The sequence below is a fragment of the Triticum aestivum genome, chromosome 4D (genome assembly GCF_018294505.1).
Source record: "Triticum aestivum cultivar Chinese Spring chromosome 4D, IWGSC CS RefSeq v2.1, whole genome shotgun sequence".
Taxonomy (NCBI): Eukaryota; Viridiplantae; Streptophyta; class Magnoliopsida; order Poales; family Poaceae; genus Triticum; species Triticum aestivum.
Window position 1 is genome coordinate 483493965 of NC_057805.1, and position 8834 is coordinate 483502798.

At 44.0% G+C, this 8834-nt stretch overlaps 1 pseudogene; it reads left to right on the forward strand.

Moving 5' to 3' along the window:
• The first annotated feature begins 469 nt into the window (after positions 1–469).
• Positions 470–5963, forward strand: LOC123097105 (uncharacterized; annotated as a pseudogene).
• The last annotated feature ends 2871 nt before the right edge of the window (positions 5964–8834 follow it).

Consider the following 8834-nt stretch of genomic DNA (forward strand, 5'->3'; position numbering starts at 1 on the left):
TGGAGGGTTTAGTCCGTCGGACAAGAACAATCATACCATAGGCTAGCTTCTAGGGTTTAGCCTCTACGATCTCGTGGTAGATCAACTCTTGTAATGCTCATATCATCAAGATCAATCAAGCAGGAAGTACGGTATTACCTCCATCGAGAGGGCCCGAACCTGGGTAAACATCGTGTCCCCCGCCTCCTGTTACCATCCACCTTAGACGCACAGTTCGGGACCCCCTACCCGAGATCCGCTGGTTTTGACACCGACAACAGGAGCTGCTGCCCACGGCGCCCCTGCTGTTGGTGCTGAATGGAGGCGTGGCGACTTTGCTGCCCCCAGTGAGGGTGGGCTGCATGGAGAAGCTCGCGGGCGAGGCCACGACCCCCGCGGGTTTGTTACTGATCACCGGCGACGAGCGGCACATGATGGTGATGGCATCTTCCTTGAAGATCTCTCCGAGCATGGTGACGAAGATGAAGGCATGGGGGACTATGAACCCTACTCCCCGCCTCACCGTGGTGCTGTTTTTGGTCGCAATAGTCATCATCATGAGTGTCGTGATCAGGATGACCGTGACAACCAAGCGAGAGTGAAGCTACATGTGCCATCATTCACGGGAAAAGAGGATCCAGATGCATATATTGAGTGGGAAGAGAAGTGTGACCAAATCTTTCGCATCCATGGTTTTTCAGAAGCCAAGAGAATTGATCTTGCTGTTATGGAGTTCTCTGATTATGCTCTTACATGGTGGAATCAGCTGCAATACGACCGGTTGATGTCAGGCAATAATCATATCCGCAGCTGGAATTTGATGAAGGAAGTCATGAGGCGCCGTTTTGTTCCATCATACTATGAGGGGCAATTGTACAAGCGGTTGCAGGGGCTCACTCAAGGTTCCCGCACTGTTGAGGAGTACTATAAAGAGATGGAGGTGCTGCTAATTCGGACAAGAACCCGTGAAAGTGACGAGGCGAAGATGGCAAGATTTTTACATGGGCTGAATGATGAAATATCAGATTTTGTGGAGATGTTTCCTTATGATACATTACAAGATGTGGTAAATCAAGCTATAAGAGTCGAGAAGAAGAATATGCGTAATGGTCGTACTCGTGCTTTCCAAGGCCGCACCACCACGCGCTCATGGCAGCGAACACAACAGCCATATGGTTCTCAGTTTTAGGGTGCACCACCTAGGCACCCACATGCCTCGACGGCTTCCTCACCTGCTATTCGCCATCAAGATAAGAGGCCATCAGCTACAGCAGGAGTATCCTCTGCTCCACCTCCAGAAAAGAGTTCTACACGCAGCAACGACATTCAATGCTACAATTGCAAAGGAAGAGGTCATATTTCTTCGGAATGTCCAAGCAAATGAACTATGATAATCAATGAACAAGGTGAATGGGAGTCTGAAAGTGACCCTGAAGGTGGCAATAGTGAAGTGGAAGAGGAGCAAGGCTGGGAAGTAGGAGGAACTATTTTATCTCACGAAGAACTTCATGGTGAAGCTTTGGTTGTATGTCATTCACTTAATGCCCAAGTTGTGGAGGAGGAAAAGGGGCAGCGGCATAATCTTTTCCACACCCGTTACCTTATCAACTCAAAGATATGTCGAGTGATTGTTGATAGTGGCATCTGCAACAATATTGCAAGCACGGAGATGGTCGACAAGCTTCAATTGCAAACAAAACGTCACCCACATCCATACCGCATGCAATGGCTGAATGATTGTGGCGCAATTAAGGTGATTAGCAGCGTGCGAATACCAATTTCAGTAGGGACATATCAAGATGATGTTGAGTGTGATGTGGTGCCGATGCACGCTTGTCACTTGCTTCTTGGACGATCGTGGTTGCATGACTGTGCCGTGCAAATCAGCGGGCGTGCGAATCGCTTATGTTTTGTCCACAGAGGAGAAAAGTTCACTTGGTTGCCCATGACACCCGAGGAAGTCGATCTTGATGAGATGAAGAGAAAAGGAAAGAAAAAGGGAGAGAGTGATCATACACAACGAGTGAGCCACCAACATAGTGAGGGAGTGTTTCCACAGCCAAAAGCTCCACAGCCAAATATGACCAAGCCCTGGGAAAAGAGGGATTAGTTATGACAGCTAGGAAAAGGGATATGCAGGAATTGAGAGAACCTAATACTCCATTCTTTGTACTCCTGTACAAGGAAACTTTATTGGCTACTAACGATTTACCCTCAACTCTTCCTAGTGTTGTTCTTGATCTTTTGCAGGAGTATGAGGATGTGTTTCCCAAGGAGGTACCACCTGGTTTGCCACCAAAGCGGGGCATTGAGCACCAAATCGACTTGGTTCCGAGCGCCCCACTACCAAACCGGCCACCGTATCGAGCAAATCCAGAGGCGACGAAGGAAATTCAGAGGCAAGTAGAAGATCTTCTTAACAGAGGGTATGTAAGGGAAAGTCTTTCTCCTTGTGTTGTTCCCATACTTTTAGTTCCAAAGAAAGATGGTACCATGCGCATGTGCACTGATTGTAGATCCGTTAACAACATAACTGTGAGATATCGGCACCCTATTCCTAGGCTCGATGACATGCTTGATGAACTTTGTGGCTCCACCATATTTTCCAAAATTGATTTACGAAGTGGTTACCACCAAATAAGAATAAAAGAGGGTGACGAATGGAAAACTGCATTTAAGACAAAATTTGGCTTGTATGAATGGTTGGTTATGCCTTTTGGATTAACAAATGCACCTAGTACTTTCATGAGATTGATGAATCATGTGCTTAGATCCTTCATTGGCAAGTTTGTAGTGGTTTACTTTGATGACATATTGATTTATAGCAAAACTTTGGAGGATCATGTTGTACATATAAAATGTGTGCTTGCTACCCTACGGGAGGAAAAGTTGTATGCTAACGTGGAAAAGTGGACATTTTGCACAAACAAGGTTGTGTTTCTTGGCTTTGTTGTTTCAACAAAAGGTGTGGAGGTCGATGAAGAGAAGATCAAGGCTATTCGTGAGTGGATGCCTCCACAAAATGTGAGCCAAGTACGTAGCTTCCTCGGACTTGCAGGTTTCTACCGCCGGTTCGTGAAGGATTTCAGCACCATTGCTGCACCAATGAATGAGTTCACGAAGAAAGACACTCCATTCCAATGGGGTGATGCCCAAGACAAGTCCTTCCAAGAACTGAAGATGAGATTGACATCAGCCCCATTGCTTTCACTTCCTGATTTTGGTAAGACATTTGAGATTGAATGTGATGCAAGTGGTGTTGGCATTGGTGGAGTACTCATGCAAGAAGGTAAACCCATCGCCTATTTTAGTGAGAAGCTTAATGGTCCAACTCTTAATTATTCTGTCTATGATAAAGAATTGTATGCACTTGTTTGATCTTTGGAAACATGGCAGCATTACTCGTGGCCAAAAGAGTTTGTAATACATTCTGACCATGAATATTTAAAACATCTAAAGGGCCAACTAAAACTGAACCGTAGACATGCAAAATGGAGTGAATTCATAGAGTCTTTTCCTTATATTGTCAAGTATAAGAATGGGAAGGATAACGTTGTTGCCGACGCATTATCTAGGCGTCACATTTTACTTTCCCAACTTGATGTTAAAATCCTTGGTTTAGAAAACATCAAAGAATTGTATGTTACCGACTCATACTTTGCTGAACCATTTTCAAAGTGTAACAAGGGAAAAGGATGGGAGAAGTTTCACTTGCATGATGGATTTCTATTTCGAGCTAACAAATTGTGCATCCCAGATTGTTCTGTTCGTTTGTTGCTCTTGCAGGAGGCTCATGCTGGTGGTCTCATGGGACATTTTGGAGACAAGAAAACTGAAAATGTGCTCGTTGATCACTTCTTTTGGCCACGCATGAGACGTGACATGGAACGCTACGTGATGAGATGCGAGATTTGTCACAAAGCTAAGTCCCGCTTGAATCCTCATGGTTTATATACTCCTCTATCTATTCCGAATACTCCGTGGGAATAATATTTCTATGGATTTTGTTCTTGGTTTACCACGGACTAAGAGGGGGAGTGACTCGGTGTTTGTGGTAGTTGATCGTTTTAGCAAAATGGCACATTTTATCCCATGTCATAAGAGCGATGATGCTTCACACATTGCTGATCTATTTTTCAGGGAAGTTGTGCGGCTACATGGAGTACCACGCACGATTGTGTCCGACCGTGACACCAAATTTCTGAGCTACTTTTGGAAGACCTTGTGGGGAAAACTCGGCACCAAGCTCCTATTTCCCACGACATGCCACCCACAAACTGATGGACAAACTGAAGTTGTCAACAGGACGTTGTCCATGATGCTGCGAGCAGTCCTGAAGAAGAATTTGAAGATGTGGGAAGATTGCCTACCTCATGTGGAGTTCGCGTATAACAAGGCGGTACATTCAACCACTAAATTTTGCCCATTTGAACTTGTTTATGGCTTCAAGCCTATTGCTCCCATCGATCTTTTGCCTTTGCCACTGTAGGAACGAACTAGCCTTGATGCCAGTAAGTGTGCTGATTTCGTCAGGAAACTTCATGCCCACGCAAATGAGAACATTGAGAAAATGACTGAACACTATGCGAAGCGGGTAAACAAGACCAGGAAGAAGCTGGTGTTCGAGCAAGGCAATTTGGTATGGGACACCTTCGGAAGGACCGTTTTCCTGAGCAACGCATGTGCAAGTTGCAGCCACGCGGTGATGGACCATTTTGGTGCTCGAGCGAATCAACAACAATGCTTACAAGATCGATCTTCCAGAAGAATATGGTGTTACCCCAACCTTCAATGTCTTCGATCTTTCCCCATATTTTGGGCCTTTAGAGTCGAGGACGACTCCTTCTCAAGAGGGGGAGGACGATGAGGACATCCCAACCATGGGCACCACACCACCAACCATCAACAGTCCAATCACAACAAGTCACGCAATGCAAATACATGATCAGGTTAACGCTAACTTAAGTCTATCATTTGACCTTGAAAACATGGTTGTGCCTTCACCTCCGTTGTTGTTGGTTGAACTCAGGTGCAATGTCGAAGAAGGCCAAACACATTTCAGTCCATGCAAAACAATGTTTTATGGCGAGGAAACAAAGTTAGGAATTCATGAAGAATGAGTTGTCTGCTGAAGAAACGTTGTTCCGATTTTGACGAAACAATGTTTTGCACGAGTTTGGATATCCCAGCTTGCGAAAGGTTTCCAGAACTCGAGTTTTCTGCTGAAGGAAACATTGTTCGACCCCAGTGAACAATGTTTGGTCGGGAACTGCCAACCACCTCCAACGAGAGTTTTCCAGAAGCTACCTCATTAAGTCTTGAAGCCATTTAGTCAAACAAAGCTGGTTCACTTTCACACCTAATCTGGTTCCAGAAGCTAGTTCTCTTTCACACCTATCCCGGGGGGTTGTCCCGATTATAAATAGGCTAGCTCTTCCCTTCGTTGGGGACTTTTGCCATTTCTATCAAAAACCAAAGACATAGACTCCACTTGAGATTGGAGAGCTCTTGTTATCCTTATTCTCATGATTCCTTGAGAAATTGCTCCTAATTGGTGCTCCACGACTAGATGGTGTTGTGTGGGTTAGAGTTCGTGGTTTCCCTTGCGGATTGCACCTATCCCGTGCTCCACGACTTGAGCATGGTTGTGTGGGGTAGTATTACGGGTTGTGGATCGGCGAATGTTCGGATTGCAAGCGTCGGTGAGCATCCTCCTCGTCGGGTCATAATCTCTTATTTTCCATTTTCCGGCTGCTTGCAGCTAGTTATCCCCGTCCATTTATCGATCCTACGCCGTGAAGATCAGACCTTCCCTTGTACTCCCTCTTCTTCGAAGACGGGGTCGCATCACTTCTGTTCTCTTTTACAGCGTCTGCTAGCTGTTCTCGCACGTCTTTTAGCTCTTCGCCCAGCAGGGTGTTGGAATACTGCAGCTTGTTCTTATCATCCCTAGTCTGCGTCAACACACGTTCGCCAGCGGCTAGTTGCCTTTCGGCCTGTTGTTTACCCGCTTGCGTGACCTTCAGTTCCTCTTTCAGTTGATCTAACGATCCTGCCATGGCAAATACAATAGTATTAACATTACTGGTATATGATTATATTTTTCTGATGGAGGGGAACATTACCAGGCGGTGCCTCCTTGGACTTCTCTAGTTCGGCGGTGACAACAGCTAGCTGGGTCCGACACTTTTCCAGCTCATGAAACAGCATGTCGTTCATCTCCGTGAGTGCCTGATTATACAATGATTGGGAAAATGAAAATCATGATGACTTGCATACATGTCATCACCATAATCATCATATATAGGAACTTTGTTCTCATAATCAATTGCAACCTCCTCCAAAATAGTGGACTCATCATTAAATAAAGTCATGACCTCTCCAAATCCACTTTCATCAATATAATCATCGTAAATAGGAGGCATGCAATCATCATAATAAATTTTCTCATCGAAACTTGGGGGACTAAAAATATCATCTTCATCAAACATAGCATCCCCAAGCTTATGGCTTTGCATATCATTAACATCATGGATATTCAAATAGTTCATACCAACAACATTGCAATCATGCTCACCATTCAAATATTTTGTGCCAAACATTGTATTGACTTCTTCTTCTAACAATTGAGCACAATTTTCCGATCCATCATTTCCAAGAAAGATATTATAGAGATGATCAATAATATGATGCAACCTCAATTCCATTTTTATGTAGTTTTCTTTTATAAAACCAAACTAGTGATAAAACAAGATTCTAAAAGATTCAATTGCAAGATCTAAAGATATACCTTCATGCACTCACCTCCCCGGCGGCAGCGCTAGAAAAGAGCTTGATGTGTACTATGCAACTTTATTCTTATAGACTCGTGTTGGGCCTCCAAGCGCAGAGTTTTGTAGGACAGTAGCAATTTTCCCTCAAGTGGATGACCTAAGGTTTATCAATCCGTGGGAGGTGTAGGATGAAGATGGTCTCCCTCAAGCAACCCTGCAACCAAATAATAAAAAGTCTCTTGTGTCCCCAACACACCAAATACAATGGTAAATTGTATAGGTGCACAAGTTCGGCGAAGAGATGGTAATAAAAGTGTAGTAATGATAATAGATATTGATTTTTGTGATAGGAACAATAAAAAACAAGGTAGCATGTAACAAAAGTGAGCACAAATGGTATTGCAATGCTTAAAAACAAGGCCTCAGGTCCATACTTTCACTAGTGCAATCTCTCAACAATGCTAATATAATTGGATCATATAACCATCCCTCAAAGTGTGATGAAGAATCACTCCAAAGTTCCTATCTAGTGGAGAACATAAAAATAAATTGTTTATAAGGTACGAAACCACCTCATAGCTATTCTTTCCGTTCGACCTATTCAATTGTTCGTACTAAAATAACACAAAGCTATTCTTTTCATTCGATCTATCCTATAGTTTGTACTAAAATAACACCAAAGCAAATTCATATTCAGAATACTCAATCCAACACAAAGAACTTCAAAGAGTGCCCCAAGATTTCTACCGAAACAAAGACAAGAATGTGCATCAACCCCTATGCATAGATTACCCCAATGTCACCTCGGGAATCCATGAGTTGAGTGCCAAAACATATACCAAGTGAATCAATACGATACCCCATTGTCACCATGAGTATTCAATTGCAAGACATATATCAAGTGTTCTCAAATCCATAAAAGTATTGAATCCAATAACAACGAAATCTCAAAGGGGAAAACTCAATTCATCACAACAAGATAGAGAGGGGGAAATGTTGGAAATATGCCCTAGAGGCAATAATAAAATGGTTATTATTATATTTCCTTATTCATGATAATTGTCTATTGTTCATGCTATAATTGTGTTATCCGGAAATCGTAATACATGTGTGAACACATAGACCACAACATGTCCCTAGTGAGCCTCTAGTTGACTAGCTAGTTGATCAATAGATGGTTATGGTTTCCTGACCATGGACATTGGATGTCATTGATAACGGGATCACATCATTAGGAGAATGATGTGATGGACAAGACCCAATCCTAAGCATAGCACTAGATCGTGTAGTTCGTTTGCTAAAGCTTTTCTAATGTCAAGTATCATTTCCTTAGACCATGAGATCGTGCAACTCCCGGATACCGTAGGAATGCTTTGGGTGTACCAAATGTCACAACGTAACTGGGTGGCTATAAAGGTGCACTACAGGTATCTCCGAAAGTGTCTATTGAGTTGGCACGAATCGAGACTGGGATTTGTCACTCCGTATGACGGAGAGGTATCTCTGGGCCCACTCGGTAATGCATCATCATAATGAGCTCAATGTGACTAAGTAGTTAGTCACGGGATCATGCATTACGGAACGAGTAAAGTGACTTGCCGGTAACGAGATTGAACGAGGTATTGGGATACCGACGATCGAATCTCGGGCAAGTAACGTACCGATTGACAAAGGGAATTGTGTACGGGATTGCTTGAATCCTCGACATCGTGGTTCATCCGATGAGATCATCGTGGAACGTGTGGGAGCCAACATGGGTATCTAGATCCCGCTGTTGGTTATTGGCTAGAGAGGTGTCTCGGTCATGTCTGCATGATTCCTGAACCCGTAGGGTCTACACACTTAAGGTTCGGTGACGCTAGAGTTGTAGAGATATTAGTATGCGGTTAACCGAAAGTTGTTCGGAGTCCCGGATGAGATCCCGGACGTCACGAGGAGTTCTAGAATGGTCCGGCGGTAAAGATTTATATATAGGAAGTCCAGTTTCGGCTACAGGGAGAGTTTCGCGGGTCACCGGTATTGTATCGGGACCACCGGAAGGGTCCCGGGGGTCCATCGGGTGGGGCCACCTATCCCGGAGGG